The 14,738-nt window shown below is 42.8% G+C and overlaps 1 protein-coding gene across 2 annotated transcripts in view; it reads left to right on the plus strand.

Annotated features, from left to right (window-relative positions):
- The first annotated feature begins 1,239 nt into the window (after positions 1-1,239).
- Positions 1,240-14,738, plus strand: part of GRM5 (glutamate metabotropic receptor 5) — a 644,237-nt gene continuing 630,738 nt past the window's right edge. The window contains exon 1 of one of the 2 annotated variants that reach the window (XM_042237642.2): positions 1,240-1,452. The gene's annotated coding sequence lies outside the window, so the exon portion shown is untranslated. The remainder of the gene's footprint in view (positions 1,453-14,738) is intronic. The other variant, XM_060404226.1, reaches the window with a different exon arrangement.

The raw sequence follows: 14,738 nt of genomic DNA on the forward strand, positions 1-14,738 counted from the left end.
ACTACATTTCCGAGAACGAGCAATTTTCTAGAACAGGGGCCATTTTAAGGGGGTACACCTGCAACTCTGGACCTTTAAGCTCAAGTTTATGTACTCCCTCTGGGGTTAGAAACATCCTTACTCCAGGTTCCTTTATGGGACTTTGCAAAGGATGGGGTCAGAAAGAGGGTGATGGAGAGAGAGGAAAGAGAAGGGAGCTCAACATGACTGAATGGGCTGTGTGCAGTGCCAGAAAGGAGCAGGAGCTGGCAGTCAGGTTTGCCATCACTGCGTTTCTTTGGTATCACCCTGGGTTAGTAGTCTCTGGGCTGGTGTCTAGGAAAATGTGTGACCTTGAACACGTAGAAACATAGAGGCTTTTCTGTGTATTGGGTCACTAAGGTCCCATGCTGCAGCAGTGTCTGCCTAGGATCAAATGGGTTTGAGGATCTGCACACAAGGAAGAGCACCCAGAAAATCTGGATCAAGGGAGCTTCAGGGTAAAGTATCAAAGACGTTTGCAAGCTCTTGGCTATGCTGTCGGTGTAATGCATACAGAGACGTCTGTAGAAATGGCTGAGAAGGACAATCGGACACGTCGCCATAGCCAAGAGAATCTGGAGTTCTGAATGTGATTTGGGGAGGTTCAGATCCACAGAGTCTAAAGTTCCATGCTTTTTTAAAGGTAGCAGTTAAAGAAGAAAGTTGGGTAGCAAGCTGTGATGCTCTTTGAATGAGGGTTGGGGAATACTCTGGAACTGATTCTAGTGCGAGGGAAATGAATGGCAACCTACTTTGAAGGTTGGGCACTCAGGTGATGGCGGGACGGTTTGAGAGTGGTGTTTGAGAAAACTGTAATCTGGGCAGAAGGGTTAGCAGAGAGAAGGGTTCCTAGACTCCTAGGAGGCTACTGGCACCTGCCTAGTGTCCTTGACACCTCTGCCACTTGTGTGCAGAGGGCACAGGTGCCTGTTTCCCCTCAACACCAGCTCATCCTTAGAATGTAAGGATCTAAATCACAGGCATTGAGATGAGAAAGTGCACATGGGGAAACTCAAGTCCTAGGGTGTGCCCCAATCCCCCGACCCTGGGAGCATCTGGCTGTGGAGCTGGTTTACCCATCCAGATTCGATCCGAAGTCTGTGTTCCTAAAGGAACTCACTGTGCCACTTGGTGGCACCAAAAAGTTGCGCTGAGAACTCTCTTCTCTATAAATACAAACTACCACCCCTCCCTCCTCCGCGCTTTTCCCCCCTTCCCCCCTTTCTCAGTAGCAGGGAGAATTGCTGCACACGCCGCCCTCAGCTCTGCTGTTCTGCGCGCACTGAGCGCAGGAGATGAGCTTAAGATCATCTTGGGGCGGGGGGAGCCCGGGACCGGAGAGGCCGACTATGCCCCGCTGATCCGCGCGGCCCAACTTTCTGGGGGGCTGGCTAGACCGCGACTCCCTGCCTGCTGCGCCGCCAACAGGGGGTAAGTTGCCAAGTGTCTGCGTGCCTAGAGGGTCCCCGGGCCCGCCGAGGACGCAGGAGCTGTAAGCTTGCGGGGCGCTCCCTGTTGGGTTTGGGGGAGGGGGTCGCGGGTGGAGCGCCGGGGGTGGCTAGAACCTCGAGGTCGAAGCCCGCTCTATTCGCGGGTGGCTTCGGTTAAACCTGTTGGCGAGACAGGGCTAGAGCAACGGGGGAAAGGAGGGAATGGCCGGGGCTGGCGAGGAATTCTGCATGCCTTCGGGGGCGAGGTCCCGCGCCCCAAGGCCAGGGGCGGGCGTTCAGAATTCGAACTGGGCTCCGCCGACCCACCCGAGGGCTCAGAATTCAGAGATGCGAAGGCAGAGGGGAAGAGGGGGGAGAACCGCTTCCCAGTGCATCGCTTGGCGGCGGTGACCGCGGCTCCTGCTGCGGGAGCACGGAGGACAGCGGGTGGTGCTGAAAGCACTCTCTCCGCTCCCGGTCCCGGCCCTCCGGCTCTTTGCTCTCCCCTGGATGTAGCTTGCCCTTCGGACACAAAGCCCGCTAGTTACCCTAAGCGGCATTGCCCAGGCTACAGACACTTGGGAAAGAACCCCGGGCAGGCCGACGAGCTAGCCAGGTGACCAGAGCCTCGCCTGCACCTGGGACCTCACAGAGGGAAGGGGGGAGCCCACCTGGAGGGCTCAGGTGCTGGTGCTAGGTCTCCCTCCGGAGCAGGTGCTGCGGGGAAGGGAAATTGAGGGGCGGGTAACAAGTGCTTGTGTTCACTCAGGCACCATCTCGGTGCTGCCTAAGCTGAATCGAAAGCTCTCGAGTGAGCAGGCAGATAGACTCTCCCACAGTTTACTCTCCGCCGAGTAACTGACAGAGGCCAGTCGGAAGGCAGTGGCTTCCTGCCACCGTCTTGATTCCCTGCATGTTCCATTGTTGTGAGTCCCGCGAGGCTGAGCTAGAGCTCGTCTGCTGGCCTTTTGAGGCAGCCGAGAAATCGTTGTCGTGGGCTCTATGCGGCCCCCCACCCTGCCCCCGCGGGGAGCTCAGCTTAGGTTTTCTGCAGAATCCTCTTGGCCATGCAACATTCTAGACAGTCCTCTGAGTTGCGAGTGTTCAGGCATGCCGCCGCTTGTTAGGGGTGCTCCGTGTGCCTCACTCCTCTCATGGAGCACAGGGCGTCTCCTTCAACTTCTCTCTTATGTCCATTTAAAAATTAGTTGTGACTGTTTTTGTCCTTTATGGACGTCAGTTTCTGTTTAAAAGGACCTTTTGTTGGGACTTGAAAATCCTGCTTGGTGAGCTCATCAGGTTACTTGGTCTCCCAGACTCCAGCCTTCTCCAGCGGAAGCCTTTTCAGCACTCCGGACAGATCCTACAAGGTTTGGGGGTTTTTTGGTTTGTTTTTGAAGAATGTGAATAGAATGTAGTATTTCTTACATAACTGCTTGACTGCTTCTTTAAGAGAAAAGCTGTCCCTGATCATGTAAACTCCAAATATATTATTTAGGTAGTTTCATTGCACTCCCGAGACTGTTGCTATCCCAAGGTAATGTTTTGGCTGTAGGTTACACTCAAAAAGAAACCGAACTCTTTAATGTTCATGTATTAAAGGGCATATTGAGATTGTTTGGAGGAGAGGGATGGTATTTGAATATTCAAGTACTTGCCCAGTTCTTCACTTTTCTGTCATAGGTAGACGAGCCTTTGCCATCACATCACGGTACACATTTTTTATGGACATAATGGCAAATGTCAAGTTGAAAACTGAAAAATTCACTCAAAGGTGGATTTTTTGATATGTCCAACCAGTACAAAATATGCAAACTTTGAGAATATTGAAGTAACTACATAATATTTTCAGATTTTACTCTGCTTGTTGACATTGTTATATTACCTATTCAATGATTTATCTCATTAAACATGTTTCCTTTCATGACTAAAGGATTTTACTAATTCTAATTTTTTTACATTTCTTCAAAACATGTTGAAGGTTTTATGAGTTGTCTAATATTGTTTCTTATGGGATTTTCAGAGCATTTTAAGGGAAAAACTAAATTAAATGCCAATGAAAGTAGAAAAATGTGAGATACAGTTAACTGTGAAAAATGTTGCACTTATTTGTGTACCATTTTTTCCCCAGGATTTCTGTCCTTATGAGATGAAGAGACGCACTTATTCCTCCTTATACTTTTTGCTGTGTTATTTTAGTAGATAGTTTAAACTAACTTCATAAAACAGTGAAGGCTGTTTTTTGATATATGATGATATATGCTGAAAGTGATCAGTTTGGAGTTTGGGTAGATTGGTAGATTGGTAATACAAAGCAGAAACCTTCTTACAATTGAGAAATATGGGTCACTTTTAATATTCACAGAAATGTTAACTCTAGTCCCAAAGTATCATTTAGTTATTTTCATTGAGTAGAGTTTGGAGAATATAAGAATACAGGAGCACCAGAAGACATATTTTAAGCATATGGCATGCTTGTATAACGTGAGAAAATTTAAATTTTGATTTTGCATTTTGACTATTTGAAACTAAGAAAATATTTTCTTGATATTTCTTTCTCTCAGTTGGTTCAAATGTAGTTCTATAACAGTTCTAAAAACCATTATGTCATAAGCTTACTTTCATTTCCTTTAAATTCTCAAACAGAAGGAAAAATATTTAGATTTTACCAGCTCTAATCTCATTTGAATTGTGTGTACCTTTAGTCGGAAGGGAAACCAAGCAAAGGGCTTGATGCAGACTTACCTCTGCTCTTATAACTATCATTTATTGAGCATAGGCACCATGCCAAGTATTAAATATGTTAGTTAAAACATTTAACAATCATACAAGGCAGTGATTTTTCTGTCGTTAAAACTGAGGGTTGTTTTCCTTCCATTGTCATGTAGCAGAGAAGTGGAAAAAATAAAATTATATGTGTATATAATTTTATACACATAACTGCATACATAACTCTCTTTCCACACACACACACTTATACACATAAATCTGATTTGTTTGGAACTCAGACTTATCCTTTTCCCATTTTATTGTTTTTGTTGTTTAGTTGCTAAGTCGTGTCCAACTCTGAGACCCCTTGGACTGTAGCCCCCTAGGCTCCTCTGTCCATGGGATTTTCCAGGCAAGAATACTAGAGTGGACTGCCATTTCCTTCTCCAGGGATCCTCCTGACCCAGGGATCGAACTTGGGTCTCCTGCATTGGCAGGTAGATTCTGTACTCCTGAGCCATTAGGTAACTTTAATCTGTGATGTGGCTAAACACCATGGAATGATTTCATTGTGGTTTCCAGTGACTTGTGATACAATTGGGAGTACAGACCCTTGCACAAGATTGCTTGAGTTTGAATCCCAGCTTTGTGGCTTATTAGCTATGTGACCTTGGGCAAGTTGCTTAGCATTGCTCTGCCTCTCTTCCTCAATTTTGAAATGAGGAATAGGCTGTAACACTATTAGCCTCATTGAGTGATTATGGCGAATTAATTACACAAATAGGCTTCTCTGGTGACTCAGTGGTAAAGAATCCACCTGCCAGTGCAGGATACATGGGATCGATCCCTGGATCAGGAAGATCCCCTGGAGAAGGAAATGGCAACCCACTCCTGTATTCTTGCCTGGAGAATCCCTCGGACAGAGGAGCCTGGGGGAGGCTACAGTCCACGGGGTCGTAAGAATCAGATATGACTGAGTGACTAAACCACCACCACCAATATCATCTTTGACAGTTTACTCTGTATTTCTCAAATTGACATTCCAAGCTTCAAAACAAGAAACGCAGCCAGAAACAAGTTACAGTGTAAAGAGGGAGAAAGGCAAGTCTATTCCACACTGCTCTCCTTAGAATTATTAGAACATTTCAGGAAAAGGCTTTGCAGGAGCGACACATCCCGATGGCTCTTACTTGTCTTCTGTTTTTGAGGATTATGTAGACCTTGACAGGATGAGTTTCAAGTAAATCAGCAGTTTTCTATTGGGAATGGCTTTGACCTGCAAGGAACATTTGACAGCATCTAGAGACATTTTTATTCATCACAAGGATGAGGAGGTGTGTGCTGTTGGTATCTGCAGATCAGGGATGCTCTAAATATCCTGCAATGCCTAGGATGGCAGCCTGCCCAAATCTCCAAAATTACCTAGTCCACAGTGGCAACAGGTGTAAGGTCAAGAAACCCCAATCTAAATGATTCTATGAAACAGAGTTAGCTATATTTATTAGGTTTGTTTGTATGGCTTCTGAATGTAGCTGGTTCATATTACATAAGAATTTGGTGGAAAGGTGAATTTCCAAAATGTTTTGTAGCCAACACGTAAGGTTTAACTAACCATCCCATTTGGTCAGATGGGAAGCAGTAGCATCTGATTATGTTGAGTGTGGGTTTGGGAGCCAGAGAGAATTGAATTTATGTCCTGACTCTGCCATTCACTATATGTGTGAGACCTCTGGCAAGACTCTTCACCTCTAAACCTCAATTTCAAGACAGATTTAATGTAGGTAGTAATCATACCTATCCCACAAGGTCATTGTGAGACTTACATTTATACATTATTTAGCACAAAGTAGGCACTCAATAAATATTAGCTATTAATAAGTAACTAGAGATTGAGTTAGAAATGCAAAACCACATTTTCAAGCACCTGATGCTAGGTAATATAATATGCACAGTAATGCTTTACAGTCTTTCGAGGTGTGCTGTAAATAACAAGAAAGCAGCTGAAGGCTGCAAAATGGGAAGAAGTTTAGAATCCCTGCTTGATAATTAAATTGAGACTAGTTAACAGTCGATCACATCATTTTTATTGCTTTGCTGTAAAAGGCTGTTTTAGGTCTTCATGGACTACTAAACCAGTTGTGTAATGATTTAAGATGATTTAGTGAGCTTTATTCTACTGCCAGCACCTTTTAATTAATGCGTAAAATTACAGACTTCACTTTTGCACAATGTTATTTTATGGCCCCTTTTTGCTTTACGGGGATTTCAGTTTAAATATGGCACATTTTTTCGTCCTGGGCTAGATGGAGGGGCTGCTGGACTTTCCTATTTACAAGGTCACAGATGTGTGCTTGAGATAGTTACGACAATGGAGCTTTCCCCAGACTACGATGCTCTCGGTATCCTTATACCCGAGTGTCTCTTATCTATGGGATGCACTTGTTTTCAGGAAAATGTATCCGAGGCATCCATGACATATGCAGTATTGACACCCCTATCTATGAGAAGGCTGTTGCTCAGGCAGAAGGAATCATTTTAGTGCTGATGTCTTGAGCTGTGTGATTTGCTTGTGTGGGGATTAAGTTATATAAGAGACATCTGTGCCAGAAAGATGGTCAGCATTTGAGAAAATTGTTGAGAATAAGACAATGCGACTGTGAATCTGATTACTATGTAAGTTGCCATTTATGCTAAATTCTATCCCCAATAGTTTCTTCTCCATCTTCACTTAGGATACAATATGATACCGTATGGTTCCCTGAGGCACAGTACTTTTATGCATATTAAATATATGTCTATTTTCTATAATGGGGTAGTGATTGATTTTATTATGGTATGAACCTAGAATATTGAATAAAGTAGTCTAGTGCTTCTGAGGAGAAGGCAATGGCACCCCACTCCAGCACTGTTGCCTGGAAAATCCCATGGACAGAGGACCCTGGTAGGCTGCAGTCCATGAGGTCGCTAAGAGTCGGACGCGACTTCACTTTCTCTTTTCACTTTCATGCGTTGGAGAAGGAAATGGCAACTCACTCCAGTGTTCTTGCCTGGAGAATCCCAGGGACGGGGGCGCCTAGTGGGCTGCTGTCTCTGGGGTCACACAAAGTCGGACATGACTGAAGTGACTTAGCAGCAGGAGCAGCAGTGCTTCTGAAAATAGGACCCAGAACCAAAATATCATGTAAGTTATAGTATTTATGTAAACTCTTATCAGTTACTACTTTTGAGTGAATTATAAAGTACTGCATATTTTTAGATCACAGGTCTATAATATTTTGAAAGCTTTTAAAATTACTGTGATAATTAATTTCTTCCCATTGTCTATAGCAAGAAAATATATATAGAATATATATTCACATATATATGAATTTTAAAATATATAGCTAACCCTGCCACATCAGAGTTATAATTTAAAGCAATAATTTGTTCTCTTGGGGATTCTGTTCTGATATATGAAATGGCAATAATCAGACCTTCTGAGTGGTAATTTTGTTTTGTTTAAAATGGGATTAAAAGGGAAAAGGCTCTATATGCTGAAAATAAAATAATATGATTTTACTATCCTTTTTTTCCCTATAAGATCCTTGCTAAATGAATGAGTGGACCTCCTGATGCAATAGCTAGGGAGAAAGGGCCTCACTCATGAACTTGGATAGAAGCAAGAGAGAGCAGGTTCTTATGGAAAGAACACTGTGTGGTTCAAAGAATTAATAAGCTTAAGGAGAAAGGACTGAGAATGAAGTTACTGCCGCCTTTACAGTCTAAGCTCATAGATTGTAAAACATGAAAAGATTTATGCCAGCAACATCATGCATTTGTCCTACAGAAATACACTGAAAAGTAATTAAAGTGCAACACTGTTTATGATAGTAGTAAAATCTATGAGGAATCTAAATATTCAAAAATAGGGAATGATTAAATTTCTGTACATTCATATAATTGAATATGATGCAGCTGTTTGAAAGAAATAGTTCTAAGTGTGAATCTCAACTCTGTTATTCACTTGCCTTAGAATCGTAGCCAAACCTTCCTATCTGAGTCCTAGATATGTCAAGTGAAAATATGCATAAAATGATCTATCTTGCAGTTTTTTTAATGATAGTTAAATGACATTTCATGTGAAATGCTAAGCACAGTGCCTAGAACACAGTAAGCTGTTGTGAATTATAATCTTATCATTATCCCCATCTTCAAAATGAACTAATCTCAAAAGATATTTATAATATATAGAGAAGAATAAAATATATTGCATTGTAGATTTCATACTAATTATTAAATTCCATTTAAATTAAAAAAGTCTGTGTGTTAAAGATTATATGCTTAGAGAATTATAGAAAAGCAGAACCAAGTTTCAGGATGTGATTAAATATCAGTTTTGAGATGATATTTTGCTGGACTCTAGTCCCAGTCAATGGACATGAGTTTGAGTAAGCTCTGGGAGTTGGTGATGGATAGGTAGGCCTGGTGCACTGCAGTGCATGGGGTCGCAAAGAGTTGGACGCAACTGAGCGGCTGAACTGAGTCCTAGTTCTGCTAAAAGCATTATTCTTCATGAGTCTCAATTAAACTATGTCATATAAGACTCTTCCTAGTTCTGTGTTGCCGTTTTTCTTCATATATCGAGAAGCCACGTGGAGCACGAGAGGATTCTCCCTCCTACTTTGGTTAGTCTGTACTTCTCTTTTGATGTTCTCTGTTGCCTGGACCTGTTGGACAAGAGGATTTTCATGATGTGTTTTATAATTTTCCATAGTGGGATGGGGGCACGTGTTTAAATCTCAGTCGAGTAGCTGACCAAAGCGCCTGGTGGAGGCAGTTCCCTTTATTCGTTCGTTCAGCAAAATTTACGGAATATCCATTTTGTGTAAGGATTGTATCAGGCGTTGTGTATGGCACAAATTTACTCTTTAAAGGGGTGGAAGTCTGTCTGAAGACAAAACTTGTATATAAATAGTGATAGTGTTGTGGTTTAGTCACTCAGTTGTGTCCAACTCTTTGTGACCCCTTGGACTGTAGCCCACCAGGCTCCTCTGTCCATGGGATTCTCCAGGCAAGAATGCAGGAGTAGGTAGCCATTCCATTCTCTAGGGGATCTTCCCAACCCAGGGATCGAACCTGGGTCTCCTACATTGCAGGCAGATTCTTTCCCATCTGAGCCACTAGTTCAGTTCAGTCGCTCAGTCATGTCCGATTCTTTGCGACTCCATGAATCGCAGCAAGCCAGGCCTCCCCATCCATCACTAACTCCTGGAGTTTATTCAAACTCATGTCCTTTGAGTTGGTGATGCCATCCAACCATCTCATCCTCTGTTGTCCCCTTCTCCTCCTGCCCACAATCTCTCCCAGAATCAGGGTCTTTTCCAATGAGTCAGCTCTTCTCATCAGGTGGCCAAAGTATTGGAGTTTCAGCTTCAGCATCAGTCCTTCCAATGAACACCCAGGACTGATCTCCTTTAGAATGGACTGGTTGGATCTCCTTGCAGTCCAAGGGACTCTCAAGAGTCTTCTCCAACACCACAGTTCAAAAGCATCAATTCTTCGGCGCTCAGCTTTCTGCACAGTCCAACTCTCACATCCATACATGACCACTGGAAAAACCATAGCCTTGACTAGATAGACCTTTGTTGGCAAAGTATTGTCTCTGCTTTTGAATATGCTATCTAGGTTGGTCATAACTTTGCTTCCAAGGAGTAAACACCTTTAAATTTCATGGCTGCAATCACCAGTGATTTTGGAGCCCCCCAAAATAAAGTCTGACGCTGTTTCCGCTGTTTCCCCAGCTATTTCCCATGAAGTGATGGGACCAGATGCCATGATCTTCGTTTTCTGAATGTTGAGCTTTAAGTCAACTTTTTCACTCTCCTCTTTCACTTTCATCAAGAGGCTTTTTAGTTCCTCTTCACTTTTTGCCATAAGGGTGGTGTCGTCTGCATATCTGAGGTTATTGATATTTCTCCCGGCAATCTTGATTCCAGCTTGTGCTTCTTCCAGTCCAGCGTTTCTCATGATGTACTCTGCATATAAGTTAAATAAGCAGGGTGACAATGTACAGCCTTGACGGACTTCTTTCCCTATTTGGAACCAGTCTGTTGTTCCATGTCCAGTTCTAACTGTTGCTTCCTGACCTGCATATAGGTTTCTCACAAGGCAGGTCAGGTGGTCTGTATTCCCATCTCTTTCAGAATTTTCCACAGTTTATTGTGATTCAAGCCCATAAATAGCTATACTATTAGCTGCTTAATAAATCATATGAAAAAGTATGGATGAAAATGCCTCTCGAATGGAGAGAATAGAGTATATCCTGCAAGGTGACGGAACTGGGGAGATTTTATAAAGAGACTATTAAAAAATATTACTTCATTCTAGCCTCATTAAAACTCTTTGAGGTAGGTACTGTTCTTATTCCAGTGAGGCTCAGAGAGACTAAGTGATCAAGGGCGCACAATCAGCCCACGCCAGTGCCAGGATTCAAACCCAGGTTTGCTTGACTTCAAGCCGATGCTCTTAAAAAACTCTGCCTTAAAGGCCATGAAACAAGAGCATAACAGGGCTAAGTACCAGTGTAAACAGAACCACTGGGGCAAAGGGATATACACCCAGAAGAGAAAAAAAGCTTTAACTTGAATCGCAGACACCCTGAGCTTCCCTCATAGCTCAGCTGGTAAAGAATCCACCTGCAATGCAGGAGACCCTGGTTCAATTCCTGAATTGGGAAGATCCTCTGGAGAAGGGACAGGCTACCCACTCCAATATTCTTGCTTGGAGAATTCCATGGACTGTGTAGTCCATGGGATCACAAAGAGTCAGACACAACTGAGTGACTTTCACTTTCAGCAGACACCCAACTGGGGGGGGGCAGTTTTAGGAGAGATCAGGGCACAAGGCAGACTGGGACAGAAATTTGGAAAGCAGATCGCTCAGTCCGACACTTAAAAAATACTGCAAATAACGAGTAGTCTTGATAAGCAGAAATTCAGAAACTTACAAAACACAGGTAAAAAGCAAAGAAGAAATTAAAAATTATGCATATTCCCACCACCCAGTGGACATCCCGCTATATCAGTTCAAACTGCAGGGAGATCAAACCAGTCAATCCTACAGGAAATCAACCCTGAGTATTGAGTGGAAGGACTGATGCTGAAGCTACCATACTTTGACCACATGATGTGAGGAGCTGACTCATTGGAAAAGACCCTGATGATGGGAAAGATTGGAGATAGGAGGAGAAGGGGCCAATAGAGAACAAGATGGTTGGATCGTATCACTGACTCAATGGGCATGAGTTTGGGCAAACTCTGGGAGATAGTAAAGGTCAGGGAAGCTTGGCATGCTGTAGTTCATGGGGTCACAAAGAATTGGACGCAACCTAGCGACTGAACAGCGACGTTTCCAGACCATGTGTGCATACACCGACACTCATAATATTTCTTGCAAAAACACAGCCATATCTGTTTTTTAATTTTTCTCAATACGTGTGTAGTTCACATTTCGTCCCCCCTCCCTACCCTCCACACACACACTTTACAAGATAACTTTCCATTCATTTTTTTTTTCAGTCTCTTTACTGGTTTCTCCTTGTCTCTGGGTCTTTTGGAGTTTAAACATTGGAATTCCTTGGGGGCTTAGTCTCAGAAATAGTTTTCTTTCTCTAATTCCTACATCCATTTTCATGGTGTCCAAAAAAAAAAAGTCATACCAATGCCCCTTCCATTTATATCTCCTATGAAGACCTCTCTGTAGAATTTCAATATCAGATGCTTATTAAATATCTCTTTTTGAATTTATACCAAGTATTAAGGTGGTGCTGATGGTAAAGAACCTGCCTGCCTGTTCAGGTAGATGAAAAGATGTGGGCTTGATCCCTAGGGAGATAAGATCCTTTGGAGGAGGAATTGGCAACCCACTCCAGTATTCTTGCCTGGAGAATCTCATGGACAGAGGAACCTACTGGGCTACAGTCCATGGGGTCACAAAGAGTCACATGCATTAAAAACTGATGTATTAAAAAACTGAATTCTGGTTATCTCCACCCAAATCTGTTCTTCTACAGTTTTCTGTCAACATGACACCATCTTGTGTTTGATCAACCTGAAACCTTAGTGTCCTCATTGATTCTGTTCTCTCCTTTGTAGCCCCAGTCAGATCCGAGAGCAAACACTTCCACTCTATGGTCGAGATAGATTCAGAATCCTATCGGTTCTCAACCACCTGTACTACCATCTCCCTAAGCCAAGCCACTGTCCGCTCTCCCACCTGAGTTACTGCAGCAGTTTCCCTAGTGCTTCCTCGGATCTGCCTCTGCGCGCATATTCTTGCTGAAGAGTTGGTCATCTGTGTCCCTCCTCTGTTAAAAACTCCTTGAACAGTTGGTCATTGTCTGTCCCTCCTCTGCTTAAAATTCTTCCAGAAAGTCACTCTCACACAGATTTAAAGCCAACGTCTTTTAAAGTCCAAAAAGGACTTTAGCTCTCTCAGACATCCCTTCTGCCTCTCTCCCCAGTTTCACTTCACTTCAGTCACGCTGGCCTTCTTGCTGTCTCTCAGCACACTAAGTATAAACCTGCCTCAGGGACTGAGCCTTTACTTTTTTTAACCTGGAATTTTTGTTCCCTCGATATTTGCATGACTCATTCTCTTTCACAAATTTTGCAGTTTAAACTTCTTTGGCTACATTAAAAAATTTTCTTTTTCATATCTCTTGACCCTTTCTGCCTTCTTTCCCTGCATTACTGTTTCTCTGTAATCTTCATTACTGTGTAGCAGACACTATTTTACATCCCTACCTTGTTTGACAAAACACCTTGGGTTACAGGATCCAGTGAGGGTGTGAATTTGTGTCTTCTTTGTCTACGATTGAATCCTCCGCAACTAGAAGAGTGCTTATTACAGAACAGTTACTTAATAAAGATGTACTTGACAAATGAGTGATGCTGTCACAGTTAGGATATATTCTACTGATCTATTTGGAATTTGTGCTCTGTTAATTTCTTGTAGTTTGGAAGCACATGGGATGACTTGTTGCCTAACTATATAATATACTGAGTCATAGCACAGTTCTGTCAAATTTCTAAGTCATAATTTATTTCAAAGGATATTTCATGGGCCAAAAAGTTTGTTTGGATTTTTCCATAAGATGTAACAGAAGAACCTGAACAAACGTTTTGCCAACCCAATACTTTCCAGGTATCTGAGGCTGATAGCTAGTGTCAGTAACATACAGTCCCCGTGTGTATTCAAGGCAGATGATGGGGCAATCATTGATTTATCATCTGGCAGGTCACAATCTAGTAGTCGATGCCAGGACAATAAAAATACATTTGTGCGAGATAGTCATACACTTCTGTACCATCTATGTGCTGATTCATCACTCTCTAGTTTTTAAGCAAACTCCTGTTAGAGTCTATGTCCCTTGGAAGTTCACACTATGTTGAGTGGCCTCTCTCATTTCTCATGGACTTTGAAAATAACCTCTTTTGAAAGAAGGGTCAATAATGTGACCAGGGATGATACAGAGAGTATGTTATAGAGTTACTAGGTGTAGACATGAATTCTAGCTCCACCACTCTCTAAGTGATTGGCTTGTTTTTAAGTTACCAAAACCCATTATGTCATTAGGATAATAGAGATAATAAAATAATACCTACATCTCTGGGTTGTTATAAGGATATTTGATATACACACAACACAAACAAAGGCATACCCACATACAGACCTAGATATACAGTGCACATCGTATATAATCTGTGGGAATGAGAAAAAGAGAGCCTTCTATGTGTCTGCCCTTATAAAGTGCTCAGGAAACTCTCTTGTCTTTTCTGACATCATATGTTCTTACTTTTTCTGCTTACTTCCTGAGCTGCCTGCTTTTCCACAACCTTGCCTCTTTGTGGGACTTACTTTTCAGCCACACTTTTTCTTTCTTTATACTTGGTCTTCCCTGGTGGCTCAGACGGTAAAGCGTCTGCTTATAATGAGGGAGACCGGGGTTCGATCCCTGGGTTGCGAAGATCCCCTGGAGAAGAAAATGGCAACCCGCTGCAGTACTTTTACCTGGAAAACCCCATGGACGGAGGAGCCTGGTAGGCTATTCCGTCCATGGGGTCGCAAAAAGTAGGATGTGACTGAGCGACTTCACTTTCACTTTCACTCTTCAGGTAATATTACTTGTTCCAAAAGATTTATATATTGGTGACCCTCAATTTACATCTGTAACCTAAAGTGCTTCTCTCGCTCCAGCCTTATATATCTACTTTCTTCTTCGACAGCTATACTCGGGTGCTTCCAAAGCATCTCAAAATTAACATGTTCAAAAGAACAATCATTGTTTTCCTTTGCTTTCATCTGTTTCTCTTCCAGCCGATCCTATCTCAATAGTATCCCAAATATGCCAGTTTTATAGACTCAAAACCTGGAAGTAGACCCTAATTCCCGTCTACCTTACCCAGATCCAATCCATCAGCAAGTCCAGTTGATTCTGCTTGCTTAAGATAGCTGATTGTGTCCACTTCTCTCCATATCCATTGTCACCAGTCACAGCCAAGTCATTATCATCTCTGACCTAGAGTGCCGCGTCTCCTT

Source organism: Ovis aries, chromosome 21 (genome assembly GCF_016772045.2).
Source record: "Ovis aries strain OAR_USU_Benz2616 breed Rambouillet chromosome 21, ARS-UI_Ramb_v3.0, whole genome shotgun sequence".
NCBI classification, from domain to species: Eukaryota; Metazoa; Chordata; class Mammalia; order Artiodactyla; family Bovidae; genus Ovis; species Ovis aries.